The sequence below is a fragment of the Hyperoodon ampullatus genome (assembly GCF_949752795.1).
Source record: "Hyperoodon ampullatus genome assembly, chromosome: 19".
NCBI classification, from domain to species: domain Eukaryota; kingdom Metazoa; phylum Chordata; class Mammalia; order Artiodactyla; family Ziphiidae; genus Hyperoodon; species Hyperoodon ampullatus.
In genome coordinates, this window is record NC_136932.1 from 56835728 (window position 1) to 56850740 (window position 15013).

The following is a 15013-nucleotide window of genomic DNA, read 5'->3' on the forward strand; positions in this document are numbered from 1 at the left end:
CACTGACAGAGTCACTTTCCCTTGTGCCTCAGTTTCCTCCCCTGTAAAATGAATAAAATAGAATTTACCCAGGACTGGCTTCATGGACGTGCAGCTTGTGCAGTAACACAGGACCCCATCCTTATAGCGATCTCGACTTTGGTTTAATGCTCTGCTACCACTGTCATGACATTCTTATTAATTTTTGAACAAACAGGCCCATATTTTCATATGCACTTGGCCTCACAAATTATGTAGTGGTTCTGAATCTACCTCACAAGGATGGTGTGAGAATAAAATAAGATCCAGTATGTGAGAATGCTTTAAAGACAATAAAGCACTAAACAAATGTAAGGCCTTATTGATATTATCTACAGTGATGTGATTATTCTAAGTTTACCCATCCTTCTGTGTGCCAGGTGCTGGGGACCCAAAGATAATCAAACCTAGTTACTGTCTTCAAGGAACTCTGGGTTATTCAGTAAACAGCAGAGCTGGGACTTGAACCCCTGACTTCAATATACAGTCCAGGGCTCTTCTACAATAAACCGTTGCTAACATACCCGTTTGCTCCACTGTTCCATTACAGCCTTAGTGCCCAGGGCATCTTCCCTATCCTCATGGTGCCTGGAACAGTGTTGTATACATACAAGGTGCCTGGTAAATGTTTGTTGAATAAATTAATACATTTGAGAGAATGACATGTTTATGTTCCAAGCATCCCTGCTTAAATGTCCTATTATTTTCAGGATAAAACCCAGACCCCTTATCTTTGCACATGGCCCTCTGTGGTCCGGCCCCTACCTCCATCTCCACCCTCCTCTACTGATGGGCCCCTCCCTTCTGTGGCCACTTCAGCTTCCTTTTGGTCACTCACACTCACCATGCTCTGCCGTCCCAGGACCTTGGCACCTGCTGTTCCTTCTGCTGGAACACTGTTCTTTGCTCTTATCAATTGCCTGGTTACCCCCAGCTCATGGATCACATTGCTTCCCACGCTTGACTTTTTCTGCGAGGCCTGCGCTGACCTCACCAACCGGACATCCCTCTTCCTGATGGTCTTTCAAAACACTGTGACCTGCCCTGTGCTTTCTGCAGTCACAACTGTGGACTTCTCAGTGTGGTTATGGCCATAGTGGCCCATCTTGTGCGCGGAGCCCAAACACATGTGGCTTTGTCCCCTGCGGTGTTCCCAGTGATTGGCGCAGTGCCTGTCACAGAGTAGGTGCTCAGTAAATGTTTGGTGTGTGTGTGAACAAGCATGAAGCGTTTGTGAGGTTTGTGCCTGGGTGTTCTCTCCAGCACAACAGGCCCGAGCTATATGATAAGCATAGAACAATGAATGTGTAACGGTGCCCCTTCTACACACCAGATGCTGTGCTAGGCCCTCCAGATGTACCATCTCACACTATCCCCATTGTATATCCACTTCATAGATGGAGAGATTGAGGCTCAGGAAGGTTAAATGACATTCCCAAGGTCACAAATCTTGTAAGGGACAGTCTGAACCTGAGGCCAGTGCTGGCTCTCTTTTACCACCTCCTGTAGCTCTTGCTTTTTCCCCAACCTGCCTCTCCCCAACGAAGTGTCCTGTAGGCCTGTGCTGCCCACATGTGAGCTGTGACATGTGACACACGGAACAAACATGGAGAAGACTGTCACAGGCACAGGGACCAGTCTCCGCTCTATTCTTTTTCTTTTCTTTTCTTTTTTTTTGCGGTACGTGGGCCTCTCCCTGTTGTGGCCTCTCCCGTTGCGGAGCACAGGCTCCGGACGCCCAGGCTCAGCAGCCATGGCTCACGGGCCCAGCCGCTCGGCGGCATGTGGGATCTTCCCGGACTGGGGCACGAACCCGTGTCCCCTGCATCGGCAGGCGGACTCCCAACCACTGCGCCACCAGGGAAGCCCCATGCTGCTCTTCCTCCTGCTCCTTGAACACATCAAGCTCCTTCCCACCCCCACAGCTTTGGTACCTGCCACGCCCTCTGCCTGGAGCAGCCTCCTCTGATCTTCATGGGGCTGGCTGGCTCCTTGGCACAAAAGTTTCAGGTTAAGTGTCACAGAGAGGACTTTCCCACCCACCTGAGCTAATGTTGGGGCCCCATGCCAGTCACTCCATTGCCTGGTTGGCTGCATAGCACTTGTCACCATTCGAAATTGTATCTATCTATCATCTATCTATCTATATCTATATCTATCTATCTATATATGCACATACACACATATATATACATATATACCTTTTAATCTATTTATAATAAATATAAAAGTTCTCTCTCTTTCTGTATCTACCTATCTACCTATCTATGTATGTATCTATCTATCTGGCTGTCTGTCTGTCTATCTAGCTAGCTATGCTTGTTTCTTTGCTTGTGAGTCTCCCGTCACTAGGATGTGCGGCCCATGGGAGCAGGGTGGTGGGTCGTCTCATTCACGGCTACATGTTTAGCTCTTCAGAGGAGCGCAGTGAATATTTACTGAATGCATTGAACGATCAGTTGAAGGAATGAATGAGTGAATAGTTCTGTGCTCTCGAAAGCACCAATGAGAGGGATACAGCAGGGAGAGGAGGTCAGGTAAGATCGGGGCCACTTGCTGCCATCATCAGAAGCCCAGCACCAACCCCATAGCTCATGGAGTAATGTGCCCAGTGCATAGTCATTACATACAAGAATTCATTTAACCAGATGGGTTGTGGCATCTGCCCTGGCGTGGCAATTGTAGTGCTTGCAAATCCAATACGAATTTTCCTGAAGAAACGTCACAAATCCAAAACGGCCCAGAGGGAAGGACGACCTCCTAACCCCGCCCCTCCTTCTCTTTCTTCAACCAGAGAATGTCAGTGTCCAGTTGCCAGGAGAGCTGTCTGAGTCTGACCATGTCACTTGGGGAGCTTGTATTCAAAATTTGGGGGCATTTCCAAAGCTCTCAGATGCTGATAAAAAATCTGTAGCTCTCCATGGGCTCTGAGGGTTCACATCTACTGTTTTAGAAACTTCCACAACATAGAGAAAACGTACTCCCTGCCCCACTTTTTGCAGTCCCCCCACCCGGCACTCCCCGCCCTCCACCTCCCATTTCCCCCGCTTCCCACCCTCCACTCCCCACCCACCACCATCCTGGTTTACCATTTGATACTTTAGAGTTGCCCAGGGACTGGAGAGAAATGGATTTTATTTGACATCCTACAGCTGTACTGGAGAAACCCCACATATTTAAAATAGTAAAATGGCTTTCAGGCTAAGAGTATTTCTTATTCAGTATTTGAAAATCTGGAGCCTGCTACCCAGTTGACCTATCTCTGAAAAATAAAATTAAAAAGTAAAATGTGAAGGCTTCATCCTAAACCTGCCACCCCCAACTACTTTAGAGCAATTTGGGCAGAATACAACAGTTGCTGTACCGATCTACTTTCTGGACTCAACTATCCACCCAGAAAGGCAGAAGAAACCTCAGTTCTTAGATTGGAAAGTGCTTCCTGGGATGAGATGAAGGGACTTGAGAATTCATCACATCTCTCTGCTTGCCCCTGGGTTGGCCCGCCATCCACTGCCCCAAAGAAACAAGAATCTAAAAACTTTGAGAGAAGGCGATTTCACAGTCTCTCTAGGAGTCCTCTTTCATGGTTCAATAGGCCCTTACAGTCAGGAAGTCGTTTCTTGGACTGACGTACGGTTCTTATGCTGCATTAGACCGTGTTGATCTGAAAGAGTCTGGGTTTCCTGGATGGCACCTCTTTTGGGCTTTCCTGGGGCCCGTGAAGGTAAATGAGCTGTCTTTAAAGGCACATTTCAGAGGAAATCTGTCTTCCACTGTCTAATGGCTGGAGTGCTCCTGCTGCTGGAGCCTTTGATGATTTCCTTGCTCGCCAAGGATGCCTGCCCCGCAGCAGGGAGGCTGCCTGAGTTCCCCAGCGTCCTGCGGATGGTCTCTGAGGCGAGGTTTAGATGAGGCTCGCTGTGCTATATTCTAATCCTTAACCCTCCTCGGGGGCCAGTGCTGAGAGTGTTCTTAATTTCGTTCTTTAATTGCTTTACTAGCCTACTGGCTCCATCTCATTCTTCATGCCCCTCTTTCGGATACCCCAGCTGCCTTCAGGCTATGCTCAACGGCACCCTCGCAGACTGAAGGCCCTTTCCCTCTCTCTAACCAGTTTGACCACTGTCGGTTCTCCTTCCCAGTTTTAAATGAAGCTTCTAGACCTGCAGCCTTGCATTGCCACTGCAGGTAGCCGACCGGCGATAGATATTTGTGAATGGAGATATTAATGAATGAGTGACACAGTGCATGACCGTGTACCCGACTGGACATGTTGGCATTTGGGGTTTTTAGTTGCTTCTCTGTTTAGCAGTGGGTTCTCTCCCTCCCACTCTATCTGAGATCACGAAGCACATTTAGTAAGGAGAGAAGATGCCAGAAACCCAGGACAGGGGAGCCCCAGCTGGGAATTCGGGAAAAAGTTTGACCAAGTTTTGGCTTCGGCACTCAGCCATGACCCAGGCAGGACCCAGGCAGAGGAGACAAAACGGCCTCTTGTATCGGTGGCATCCGTTCCAAGGTGCTTTGGGATCCAGTAAACTCTTCTGTCCACAATTCTCTGAGCCCTCTCCTCTGCCTCAAGCCCAACAGAGCCAAACTGAGGAGGGTAGTGTGGAGGTCAAGGTCCTCTGAATTGAAAGGTCAGCTCACTTTCCTGGAATTCCTAAGGAGGGCTATGCTATAAATACGTTGTCTGCATCTCTCTGTCCTCTCCCGACAAAGCAGGCCCTGGAGCTGGGAAGCCTGGCTTCTAGAATGAAGCGTAATGTAAACTGTGGGACTGGAGGGCTCAACACTGTTTTACAAAGCCATGAGTAAGCAATGGGTTTGGTCACTGGTATTCCCGGGAACCGAATCCCACTCCATATGGTGAAAGGGAATTTCAACAAAAAATAGCTTGTCTCTTTAATACTTTCTATTATTAACATAATAACTCTCCCTCTTCGTCACACACCCTGACTCTCCAAATCAGAGGGGACACTACAACCTCTCGGGCATGCTCTCCCCTAAGCCTCAAGTGGGAGCATCAGGGATCTGGGCTCTCCGACACCCTCAAAAAATAAACGTCTACATCAGCCCTCAGCTCTCAGACCAAATAACACCCCCAAGGTCACCACAGTACAGATAGTGAGCCAGCGAATTAGCAAGTCAGGGAGCTAGTGAAATGATACATCTTCTACCTGCTCTCCAGTTATGGGAGCTAATTAATTTGTGGTTCTCCTCAGCTTTTTGCAGCTTGAAAAACAAAATAAAATACAGTTGGATAAATCTTGAGTTTCTCTCTCTTGGAAGGTGCTTTAAACTCCTTCTTTTTTCCCCACTCTGACTTCCTCTCTTCCAGGAAACAGGATGCTGCCCTTAGGCTATGATGCCCTTTCTTGAAGTTCACATGAGTGCCTCCTTTTTAATTTCAAGGTCATTGTTGAGTTCGCAGGTCTGCAGGAAGTTGCCTTCACTGTGGGAAGTTTTCTCTTTCTGAATTTTACCCTGCTTACCATACTTGATGGTGCCCAGGAAAAAAGGTGGTCTTGCCTAACAAACTAGCATATGTCTTTTAATGGTGCACCTCATCATCTTTTCCTTTATGCCTTGGCCACCAGGAAGCTCAGTGAAACTTTTTGCTCAATTGCACTAGTTTTCCTTAGTTTAAGCTTTTTGATTCTGACTCTGATTTTGGTTCATCTGCCTGAGTTTTAACCATCCTCTACTATTTGTTGAAGATTTGCCTTCAAGTCCACGGGAATCCAGGAGACATTCAGACAACTGGGGGGTGGGTATCTGGGAGGCTTCTTAATAAGTTGTTGACTGAGGGAATTAGAAGAAGTCCTGCAGCATTGGGCAGAATCATAAAGGAGAGAAGGCAAGTCAGAACCAGAAAGATAAGGCAATGTTTTGTCTTTCAGCAGGGCTGCAGCCTGGGTGTGGCCCAAAGTATGAGGTCCCTTTCAAGTGGAAGATTCAGGACTTGCTTATACATTCATTCATTTATTCCTTCTTCCATCCATCCATCATCCATCCATCAATCCACTTATCATTCCATTTATTAGGAACGTATTCCATTCTAGAGACTTTTCCAGGCACTGGAAACACAGCGAATAACCCTGAAAGAGTTCTCTGTCCTTATGGAACTTACATTCTGTTGAAGGTGGACAGACAATAAACAGTAGCAAAAAATACATGAACTATATCATGGGGAGACAAATAAGGCAGGAGTGGAAGGGTTACAACTTTATGTAGGGTGGCCTGGGACAAAGGGGGGCATTGAAATGAATGGAAAATATATGCCAGAGAAGCCCATTTACTTGGTATCAGGCATGAGCCACAAGAGTTCACATGGTCCAGCCAGTCCCTTCTAGAGGTAGAAGGGATGCTACAGAGATAACAGATGTTATAAAGAGATTTCTATGCCTCCCTTAAGCACGTGTCTGAACTTGCGCACAAGTGGAACGTGCTCTCCACCTGCTCCTCTGTGTCCTCCACTAAGCTGCAGCTTTTCTGCATGAGGGGAGCGTCGGGTGCAGCCTTTCAGCTAGAAAAAAAGACTCCTGGAAAAATTAAAAGTGTGTGTGTGCGTGTGTGAAGAGAGATACAGAGAGAGAGAGGAGAGAGAGAGAGAGAGAGACTCCAAAAGAATTATGGATATAGCTTTCGGTGCTTAGAGTTGACTAGAATAAAATTCACAGAAAACGTAGAAGTTTTTGAGAAAGCTTATTGTCAAAACTGCTACCAGACTGATCTAAAAGAAAATGAGGCAGCTGGAGATGTGAGTACATTTCTCGGTCCCTACCTTTCTTCAGGCAGGATGCCAACTGGAGAGCTGCTCACCATTAAGAAGGACATCTTCCCCAACGAACACTTCATCAGTGGCCCAGGCTGATGGACAGGGAGGACCTCCCAAGGGCAGAGCCAGGGGCCTCGGGGAAGAGAGGGCTGGGGAGCTAGTCTGAGGGCATAGGACAGGGGTGAAATCAAGGGACATTCCTTACTCCCAGGTTACTCCCTGTTCAAATGGGAATGTTTTTGCAGTGATTCTGACCCTGTTTTGCCATTGTATGTTAGGTGTATATGGGAAAAACAACTTGTCGTTTTGATTTTCAGGTCTGTGGATCAAGAAGAGCCTCAGTGAGATCTGATGTAGATCATGAGTTTCTTGATTTCCAGCTCAGTGTCAGAATTGGATAAGATTTTTGGAGTGTCTTCGGGACGGAGTGAGTGTATTTTGCGTGTGGGAAAGGAATGAATATTTGTGACCAAAAGGGCACAAGGACGGCATTGTCTGTAAATATTTGCTCTCTCCCCTTTCTGTCCATCTCCCTGGGGCAAGTATACTTTCCTGCCCTTGCTTTGAGCTTCATCATTTTATTTCTTTTGGCAAATGACGATTACTGGATATGACATGAGCAGGGGCTTGAAAGGTGCTTGTGCTGTTGAGCTTGCTGACTTGCTTCTGCAGTGGCCACGAGAAAAACATGACACGGACCCAGGAGGCTAACAGTTATGCAGAGCTGCCCTGGGTGACCCGAAGACCTGTAGCCTGAAGCAAAGCCACCCCCACTGACCCTCAGGCATAGGGTGAGAAATACTTCCTGTTGTATGCCACTGTGATATTTGTGTTTGTTATACAGCAGTAGCTGACTGAGACAACCCACAATATCAACCTTGAGCCCCATGGCTTCCTGAAATACGGGAAGTGAACAAATAAGTGCCTAACAAATTGGGAGTAAGGCTTTGCCAACAGAAAAAAGAAACGACAGCATCCTTGGAACGAGCTGAGAAAGTTCTCCCAACTGCCTTGAAAGCTCAGCATGAGTGGTGGGCCCTGGGAAGGTGGGAGGCTGTCCAGAAGCATGGGTCTCCCATGCTGGTCAAAGAAAAGGAAAAAAGAGTCTGTTGAGGCTGTAGGTGAGGTGAATGGGTTTATAGACTGAGGCTGCCCAGGAATTCTCAGTGTATATATACAGTGTACATACTTAATGTTTGATATATTTGTTATACAGTAATCTTATGATAATTAAACTTCTGAATATAACTTTGTGGTAAAAGTGCTTCTCCCACATTCCAGAGATTACCATGAGTCTGACTTTTTTAAAAAAATCTTGTATTGTATGTATTTTTAGGAGGAAGTAGAGTAACAATAAATAGATTAACCAGGAGTGCTGGGAAAGAAAAAATGCCATTCAGAAATAGACTGTGAAACCATTACCTAGATAAACCAATGTAAAAAATGTATTGCTTAAGACAGGGGTCATAAACTCAAATACCTTGGGGGCCAGGCAGGTGACACAAACAAGTGAAGCAGGCCAGCTAGGGGCTGTGGGGATATGGGGAGTGCGTGCCCATCCAGGGAGGGCAGCTTCTATGACTTGGCTCCCGCCAGTTGCTGCCTTGTGGGAATGGAGCCTGTTGTGGCCAAGTCTTCTGTGTTTTCCTGAGAAGCGGAGCTGCCATGTGCGCTAGTGTGGGTTGTAGACTGCACAGGGTGCTCAGCTGATAGGGCAACTGGAGACTGGAATACAGTCCAAGCTCTGCTTAACTAGCCCTGGCCAGGACACATGGCTTGGGGAGTAGATGCGGGCTGGACTTTGGCTCCCTCTCCCCACTTCAGCCTCCCTTTGTATAGTGTTTCAGCATACAGGGTGGTGTGGGATGGCGGATCCGTTTCCCATTGCGGAGCCCCTCGTTTTTCCTGCCCCTGGCAGCCCAGACACAGGTGCCCTTCCTAGGCTCCGCCGATTCGATGCTCCTTCCCAGGACCTGGAGTCTTGCATGTGTGATAACAGCACAGAGGTGGAGAGACGACATAGGCTGTGCTTAGGTGTGTTTGAGTGGTGATTGGTAGAGAACCTTTAAAAACAGTGAGCTGCCAAGCAAAACTCACCAGAGGGTCTCCAGCTACGCCCTCGAGATCAAGACATTCCAAGTGCAGGAAAGGGACTATGAGTGAACTCACCTGTTCTTAGTAAGCTTTGCACACGCATAGGTTTCTGCTTCATGAAGCTTCCCTAAATTGTTTCACCACAGTGAGGTGTCCTTCCTGGGTATCATGGTACAGGGCAGAGACATCTCCCTTTCTCAGAAGGCTGACACTTGGTCCCAGTTCTACTAGAGCTTGGTCCTGTGATCTTCGCCAAATTGTCATCATGCTGACCCTCAACTTCCTTGCTTATGAAATGGGTATTTGGATGCTGTTCCCCTTTCCTCCCAGGGATATTGTAAGGATCCAGTCCAGTGAGATGATAGATCAGAAAACACTCTGCAAGCTCGGACACACCACGTAAACACAAGGTATCCCCATACAGCTGCTGAGACACTAGCAGCTGATGTAGTTAGTGTCTGATGTGACTGATGTTTTAACCAGAGATGGGAGGATCTGGCATGGAGCAGGCCATTCGATTATTATCAAAATGCTGAAAAAACGACTTTGCAATCCACTGCCTCCCCAGGCTACCCACCGTGTCCACTGCTGCAAATCTGTGCCTTTCCTATAATAAGAAATATGTATAATGCATCTTAACGTTATTATTATTATTATTTTTTTTGCGGTACGCGGGCCTGTCACTGCTGTGGCCTCTCCCGTTGTGGAGCACAGGCTCCGGACGCGCAGGCTCAGCGGCCATGGCTCACGGGCCCAGCCGCTCCGCAGCATGTGGGATCGTCCCGGACTGGGGCACGAACCTGTGTTCCCTGCATCGGCAAGCGGACTCTCAACCACTGCGCCACCAGGGAAGCCCTTAACATTATTTTATTTGAACCTCACAACAGTCCAGTGAGGTAAGGATTATTATTCCCATTTGCTGATGAGGAAACTGAGGCTCAGGAGCCGAAGGTTATGCAGCTGGGAGGGAGTAGAACTAGAGTCTGGGGCTTCCCACAGTGGACGTTCTAGCTCACGGTGTTTCCTAATAGTCTCCTGGGACCATCAGAGGCCAACCTGGAGTTGAACAGCACCGTCAGTGATAGTAAAGACTCCTACGAAGCACTCAGGGGTCAGGAGGAAATCACTAAATATCTGGTGAGTGGAGGAGCCCCAGCCCAGAATCCCTTCTCTCCACCCACTGGAAACAGTGTCCTCCATCCCTGATTTTGGGGGACTGTCTCCTCCTCTATTCAATGTAGGTCTATGTGAAGCTGCTTCTCCTTGCCTGAGAGGGGCATGTGATTTAATCTAGACCAATGAGATACATGATCCCAGTATCTGAGTCTTGAGAGGTTACACACAGGGACGGAGGGAAGTTGTAGCTGGGTCTTTCCAAGACCAAGCCTGGCAAAGCAGTTCTCAGAATCGCCCAGAAGCCTTGTTAAAACAGGCTGGGCCTACCCTCAGAGTACCTGATTCAGAAGCTCTAGGGGGGCTTCCCTGGTGGCGCAGTGGTTGAGAGTCCGCCTGCCGATGCAGGGGACACAGGTTTATGCCCCGGTCCCAGAGGATCCCACATGCCACGGACCGGCTGGGCCTGTGCACCATGGCCGCTGAGCCTGAGCGTCCAGAGCCTGTGCTCCACAACGGGAGAGGCCACAACAGTGAGAGGCCCGCGTACCGCAAAAAAAAAAAAAAAAAAAAAAAAAAAAGGTCTAGGGTAGGACCCAAGAATTTGCATTTCTACTAAGTTCCAGGCGATGCTGCTGCTCACGGGACCAAAGTCAGAGCTTCACCGCCATCGGTGGTTTTCGCCCTCCAGGGGACATATGACAATGTCTGGAGACATTTTTGATTTTCACAAGTGGAGGGCTGCTACTAATATCTAGTGGGTAGAGAGGTCAGGGAGGCTGCTAAACATCCTCCATTGTACAGGACAGCCCCCAAGAACAAGGAATTAGGAAGCTGCCAATGTCCGTAGTGTCCAGGTTGAGAAAGCTTGCTCTAGAGGAATGGTCCACGTGCTCTGACACTGAGGTCCCAGAGATGCCTGGTTCCTACCTAGCTCCATGCTCCTTCATGGAGTCTCTGGGCCCAGTATCCTTCCAAAACATTCCTTCTTCCTTTTACTTAATCAGAGTCAATGTTTGTTACCTGCAACCAAAGATCTGATGGAGATGAGGGTTTAACCGCTTTAGAGGAGTCAGGTTGGTGCTAAGGAAGATCGTGGGCTGGCTTCTGGGTTAGAATGACATATAAGCCCCATGCATTTCTTTCCTTTCCACCTGTGACTCTCCTCTCCTCCTAGAGTACCATTCCATTTTAAATAAACACTATGATTTGTTTATCCATTCTCCTATTCTTAAAAAGTTCAGTTCCTTTTAGTTTTTGTTATTAAACAATGCCACAATGAATACTTTTACATATAAATGCTCATGCTTATATGTAAGAGTTTCTTGAAGGTTCCTACCTTCGAGAAGTGAAATTGCTGGGTTATGCCATTGAGACACCTTCAGTGTTACTGAATATGAATAAATTGCTTTCCAAACTGGTTGTGTCAAGTCATCCCAGCACCAGTGGTGGGTGTATCAATATCTCCCCATGTCTTCATCAACACTCTGTAGACAGATGTGTTACTTTTTGTGCGCTGTTGAGTGACTCACTGTTTTAATTTGCATTTCCCTGATCATTAGGGTCATTGACCATATTTTCATATGCTTATTGCTCACTTGGGCTTTTCTTTTTGGAAATCACAATTCACGTTCTTTGCCCTTTTCTTTTTTTCTTTCTTTCTCTTTCATTCTCCCTCCCTCCCTCCCTCCTTTCCTTCCTTCCTGCCTTCCTTCTTTGCTTGTTTAATTTCTTAGTGATTTGTCGGCTGATATGATATATTCTGGGTACCAGTCATGTGAATGGAACACCTATTCTGTGACTTGCCCTCTAACTTTGTTTATGGTGTTATTTGTTGTACAGAACTTTTACATTTTACTTCAGTCAAATGAATTAATCGTTTTCTTTTTGGATTATTATTTTTCCATCCTGCTTTAAGGATCTTTCCATATGCCAATATTATAAAGATACTCTCCTCTATTTTCTCTAAAACAAATATAAAGCTTTAAAAAAAATCTAGTCTTTAATCCATCTGGATTTTATTTGTTTGTAGAGGGGGTGAGAAATCTCACTTTAATTTTTCCATGTGAGTAGCTAGTTGGCCTAGCACCAGTTACTGAGCAACCAAGCTTCTCCTCATTGATGGATAATGGCATCACTGCATGTAGGTAGTTTCCATTTATGTGTAGGTCTCTTTCTGGACTCTCTGTTTTGTTCTATAGGTCTATTTGTCAGTCTCTGTACCAAAACCACATGGATTTAGTTACTGTAAATTTATAATATGTCTTGATATGTGAAAGCATGACTCTTTCCTCCTTGTCTTCTTCACAATTATCTTGGCTAATTCTAGTCCTTTACACTTTGTGTGTATATATACATATATCTAACGATATACCATATATATATATGACATTTACAAGCTGTGTAGGTGCCTGGCCCAGAAGTGGGGCCCAGGAAAGGTTAAGTTCTTATCCCTTCTTCTGAGGGTTCTTTGTTGTTACCACCAGGAATGTACATTTCTTGGCTTAGTTTTATTCAGCCCCTGACCTTGTGCCCTAAACAGGACAACAGAATCACTGTTCTGAATTCAGGGATCCACTTTGTCACAAGTAGCCTCCTTACACATATGACCCCAACTATGGATACATAATAGCGCCTAGTAAATATTTGCTGAAACTGAATGAAAATGCCTCAAGAGCCCCAATGACCCAAGCAGTGGGTCTGTCTGTGAACCTTTCTCCTTGCAGCACCAGAAATAGCACCATGTTTATTCATTCAACATATGTTTGTGCAGCTCCTACCATGTTCCTGGTAAGCCAGTGAGACATGGCCTCAGCCTTCACAGAGACAGACATTCAATAAGTAATTACACTGCAAAAAGTGCTATAAAAAAGAAGAAGTGGACTTTTAAGGGAGAATAACATTATTGGAGGGTCAAGGGAGCCCTTCCTGAGGAAGTGACATATGAGCTCAGGGTGAGTAGGGCCAAGTCAGGCCAAGATGAAAGAGGATTGTTTTACACAGCGGGAGCAGCATGTGCAAAGGTCCTGAGGTCGAAAAAACTAGATGTGCAGTAGTGGTGCTTCTCACACTTTAATGTGCACCTGGGGGTATTATTAAAAAGGCAGATTCTAGGATGGGGCTGAACTCCTGAATCTCCAGCCAGCTCCCAGGTGCTGCGGCTGCTGGTCTGAGGCTGTGGCTCTCACTTAGGGGAGCACAGTGTAAGAGGAACTGAGAGAGTTTTGAAGGTGTGACAGAGCATGGTGAGCAAGGATGAGGGTGAGGAGATGGGACGGGAGGAGTAGGCAGGGACCAGATCCTGCAGGATCTTGGGAGCCACCTTCTAAATGTAAGCAGGAGAGTCACACAGTCTGATTTGGCTCATCTACCTGAGCCTCAGTTTCCACATCTGTAAAATGGCGATGCACAAACCTCCCTGGCAGGGCTCTTGGGAAGATTGGAGATAATATATGATAGGCACCACCATTCAGCAAATGACGTATGTTTTTCCTGATTCCTATTCCCAAGTCCTGAATTTAGGAAAAGCTTGCAACATGCTACCTTCTGCACAAAGTTCAAGGACCTGAGACTGTCAGTACCTCTTTTATCTTGATATGCCACTCCGCTTGGAGAAGGTTCCCTTGTCTTAAGTAAGCCAGTAGGATCTGGGGTTAGACTGGCAAATGTAAGCCAAAAAAAAAAAAAAAGTGAATATTTTCTTTTTGAAAGAAAATATTGAAAAAAATGAGCTGGATTCGCCTGCTAGGGTCTGTGCTGACCTTTCCTCCCTGTCTGTCTGTCTGTCTCTGTTGTTTCTACTCAACAACAGGATGTCCTCTGTCTCCCCCTCCTCTGGCTGCAAACAACTCCGGAGCCGCTCTGTCTGCAGCGCTGTGTTCTGTTTAAAGGAACAGACACCCATTTCTCACAGAAGAACCGTTAGGTAAACAATAATATATTTTTTTAAGCCCAGAAAGTGGTTCAACATACTGAGCGTGGAGTGACTGTCTCTAGCATTCTCCAGCTAGTTTCAGGACGAAGGTCTCCAGAGGAAGGATGCTTCTTTTCTTTTCTTTCTTTTCTTTTCTTTTCTTCTCTTCTCTTCTCCTCTCTTCTTCTTCTTTCCTTCCTTTCTCTTCCCTTCCTTTCTCTTGGCTTCTCTTTTGAGTAAGAGTGGACAACAGGTTGAGAGGGGCAGGGAGGCCCGAGGCCTGCAGATAGGAGCCTTGTCTTGGCCTAAAGAACCCAGGAGGCTGCTCTTGGGCACCCCTGGCCTGCGTGGCAGGAGAGAGTGGCTTTTGCCCTGATGCATCTTGTTCCCTCAACACCCCTCCCACTTGCTGAGCACTTCCAGCCCTGTGTGGAGGCCTTCTAGGCGTGACCTCACTGCGTGCTCCTCAGGACACCTGGAGGTATGCATTATCACCCCCACTTCACAGATGAGGAAAATGAGGGCCAGAGGATGAAGTAATTTGCCCAAGGTCATGCAGAGCAAAGTTCAGGTCAGGACTCAAAGCCAAGACTCCAAAGTTCATTTCTGAACCAACCTCTAACTTTGACTTCCTGGGTCCCAGCTTTCTGAATGACTTGAACTCATCCCATAGCCTTGCAAGAGTGGAAAAAACCTGTTTTCTAGATTTGGAGAGCAGGATCTGGAGGAATGAGCTGCTCCAGCCTTTGGGGGTGGTGGTGGTCAGGAATAAGGCTGAGGTTCCCGGGGTCCTGACTCCAATACCCAATGGTGGTAGTTTCAATGAAAGAAAAGTCCAAAGAACGAGATGTGGTCAGCGTCTCCATTTCCTCGCGTGGATGCTCCAGAGACACAGCGAACTCCTCCCTCCTGCCACCCTCCACCTTTCAGCACTGTCTCCCCAGCTGAGATCCCTGGAAGCCTACATCTGCACACCTAGGTTCCCATCTGCCTGTAACAAGAAAGAAATAATTACTGGAAAAATAAAGCCACAGAACGCGTTCTCAAACCAAGCAGAAAGAAAATGTTTTTGGCTTCTTCAAAATATAGTGACT